At 37.9% G+C, this 3,884-nt stretch overlaps 1 non-coding gene across 1 annotated transcript; it reads right to left on the reverse strand.

The window, feature by feature from the left end:
* Positions 1–894: 894 nt before the first annotated feature.
* TRNAV-CAC (transfer RNA valine (anticodon CAC)) lies at positions 895–967 on the reverse strand. The gene has a single exon. It is a non-coding gene; the product is annotated as a tRNA-Val (tRNA).
* Between the last annotated feature and the right edge of the window lie 2,917 nt (positions 968–3,884).

Here is a 3,884-nt window from a genome sequence, read left to right on the forward strand (position 1 = left end):
GTGAGGTTTATCAATTGACTGAAGTCCAGATATTGAAAATTTTTTCTAGTTCTTTTTATCCACTCAATCCTTAATCAATATTTAATTCAATCAACTGATTTTACTGTTAATCGATCTAGTCCCTCTAAATTAATTTAAAAAATTACATATCTACGCTTTTTCAAGAACAATTACATTTTCGAAAACATTTTATCATGAAATTAATTGTTCTTGAAAAAGCGTAGATATGTAATTTTTTCAATTAATTTAGCGGGACTTGATCGATTAACAGTAAAATCAGTTGATTGAATTAAATATTGATTAAGGATTGAGTGGATAAAAAGAACTAGAAAAAAATTTCAATATCTGGACTTCAGTCAATTGATAAACCTCACACATATCGTTTGTTTTTTCGGCCTTGGTCCAAACCAAGACGTTTTTATATAATATCTGTCACTTCAGTCTTAATGTAACTAAATTTTGAATAATTATGTTTGCTTTACCATCATACATTTGCACTCTAAAATATAATGGTGCATTCAAACACCATATATGCTGTTTTTTCCAGTGCCATAAAAGACATCATTTAGGGTGTACTTTAACCCCATTTCTATGATCAATTCACGCCATTTACTAATATTATTTACAAGTATTAAGGAAATATTAAGCATTTAAGCACCATTTACAGTGGCTTTTAACATCTTTTTTAGACAATCTATTGAACTTCTAATATTACTTAGTTTAATGGTTTTAAAATTAGGGAAAAAGTACGCTACCTATGTCACCTTATTAAACCAAGTGAAGTGAAATAATTGTTAAATATATATTATAACCACTACACCACAGACACGTGGTAAGTCTAAGTTTTCCAAGAGATCTAACTAATTATTATGTCCAATCAAGATGGTTAAAACATGTATCTACCTGGGCTCAAACCTGGGACTTTCCGCGTGTGAAGCGGACGTGATAACCACTACACCATAGATACGTGGTAATACTGAGTTTTCCAAGAGATCTAGCTAATTCTTTTGCCCAATCACGATGGTCAAAACATGTCTCTACCAGGGCTCGAACCTGAGACCTTCCGCGTGTGAAGCGGACGTGATAACCACCACACTACAGATACGTAGTGACACTGAGTTTTCCAAGAGATCTTGCTAATTATTATGTCCAATCACGATGGTCAAAGCCGTACTTCTGTAATTAAGTAAAATTAACATACTTAGACTTAATTGTTTTGATCAAGATGGCCGATAGCACACCCTGAATACTTAATTGTTAATTTAAGATAATTCCGAAAAGTATCTTCGCTGTAGTTTTTAAGTTATCGGTGGGGAAAAATCACGAAAAACCCATATTAATCTCCATAGGAAATTAGCAAAAGCGGGTGAATATTACTTTAACGTTACAAAACGGTATCAAGTCATATCTACAAGGGCCTACCGGCCCTGTAGAATATCTAAGTTATCTATGTATTTAACTTTTTTAGGAAGAAGAGATTGATTTTTCACAGTACGAATACAAACGTTTGAACAGTACATCGCTTCCAGTGCAATACGATCATTTTACAACGTTAACAGCGTGTCCGTATATGACCGATGTTAGTTCTGATATATTTGGGGCGTTCACCCTAGAGGTACGTTTTTGCTTTTGCGGTCTTTAGACCCCAAAAGCATTGTTCTGACTGCTGCTGGCTGGGAGTCTTTATTTTCACCTTTATCCCCCCTTTACCCCTTTTTTCGCGTGCGTAAATCAGAAATTTTCCAGTAATACTCAGAACCACATATGGGTCACTAGGCTCTGCAACGTGAACGAATTTTATTTATTTATGAAACTATTTTCGTCCTCGACCGGGTTTAGATCCCGGACTACAATCACGGTGCTTTCACTCCGAGGATTGACGCGTTAACGCTCTCGGCTGTCTAGACATACTACCAAGGTCGAGTTTTTTTGGTTAAACGTAGCATCTCTAGCACGTCGTTTTATTAATTGCAAATCTATAGGAGAACAAAGGCTGGGACCAGTCCGGAGACCAGTTAATTATTTCGGGGACTAGGGGGGTTCCCTGGTCCCAAGGACTAGTTTAAAAAATATACTTATTTCCCAGACTGGCTGCGAGTACCGCGTTTCCATGGTAACGAGAATATTATCATGATATCGTATCGTCTGCTATCTCTGCTTATCGTTGAACTGCTGGAATTTTGGGTTCTATTGTAAAGTTATGCTTTAACGATTATTCATGATTATAAAAAACGTCTTGGTTTGGACCAAGGCCGAAAAAACAAACGATATGTGTAAGGTATATCATTTGACTGAAGTTTCAGATATTGCAATTGTTTTAGTTATTTTTATCCATTTAATCCTTAATCAATATTAAATTCAATCAAATGATTTTACTGTTAATCGATCCATTCCTTCTAAATTAATTGAAAAAATTACATATCTACGCTTTTTCAAGAACAATTACATTTTCCGAAAACATTTCATCATGAAATTAATTATTTTGAAGGGAGTACGTGTTGAGGTATCAACATAGAATATTTGAAATATTCTATTGACTTTCTAAAAAGAGCAAGCAAACTTTGACATAATTCGGAAGAAAAATGTAAAAATTTAATCGAAATGCTACATTTCTATTGTCGCCTCTATGAAGAAAAGATTGCACTGCAATTTCCCTCTCCGTGCTTTAGAATTTCTTGGTCATAACTCAGTCTTCATTTGAAACGTCACCACCCCTTTCTACATTGTTGGCGCTACTTGTACACCGGTTACGTATTACGCGTAATCATTTTAGCACGCTTAAAGACCATTTCGGAAAACACACAGGGGCGAGGCCACCATTGGGGTATTCTCCATCGCACCGAGGGTCACCGCCAGACCGTGCCAAAGTTCACAAGAGGCAGGAGGCTAGTCAACTCGCTCTGCCTATAGCGATGCTTCTAGGCGAGAGAGAGAGAGAGAGAAGACCCCAATGGCGGCATCACCCTTGTGTTTTAGATCTCTGTATGTAATTTCTAAAATGGTCTACTCACTTACAAATGTACACAAATTACACTGAGTGATCGGTCCTTCAGGCGCTAGCGAGTGACAAGCCACAACCATAATCATTCATGTACACGAATGTTTTATAGTTTTAGGTTATTAAGGTTGGCGGAGAGTCACTAATGTGAAAAGGTTTCGAACTATATGGTATTATTGGCTGAGTGTGTTGCGACGGCTCAGATGACCCATGCACTTGAACCACTGGTGCTTTTAAAAAATTTTATATTGAGAAAATAGAGGAAGGGGGGTCGGAGTAAAGTGTGACCTTCGCATAACTGGTAATGAATAATGTCAGAAGTGAGATGAGACCAGAAGTACTGAGCTAACCAAATTCTTCACTCGGCGAAAGTGAATATTCTTGATAACCCAAGATCGGTTGGCCCTCTAGTAGCGGTTTCTGAATTTTCCCTCCAAAACGTGAGACGCTCGCGGCGGTAGACGGCCGAACTAGATTCAAGGAGCCGCAATAACCCGATTCCTTGAAAGAGGCACGGTGATTCGACGTAATGCACCAGTGCGACATCAACATCATCCGCCAGTTGTACAAGGAGGTTAAACACGCTTCCCATAAACTCATCATTTCCGACAATAACGATATCACCCACGTATATAAATACGTAAACCATTTTCCCGCGATGTTCTTCGCGTACAGACATTTGTCTGCTTGCCCTCTCTGAAAACTATTTGCTTCAAGAACCTCATTAAGTCTTTCGTTCCACACACGCGCAGCTTGCTTCAATCCGTATATGCTTCGGTGTAATTTGCAGACGTCGTGCGCTGCATCTTCGGCTTCAAACCCCGGTGGCTGCTTCATAAAAACTTCCTCATTAAGTTCACCGTTTAATAACGCCGTTTTCATATCG

Source organism: Phalangium opilio, unplaced genomic scaffold (assembly GCF_054372755.1).
Source record: "Phalangium opilio isolate 3A_F unplaced genomic scaffold, DU_Popi_V2 ptg000090l_1, whole genome shotgun sequence".
Classification (NCBI taxonomy): Eukaryota; Metazoa; Arthropoda; class Arachnida; order Opiliones; family Phalangiidae; genus Phalangium; species Phalangium opilio.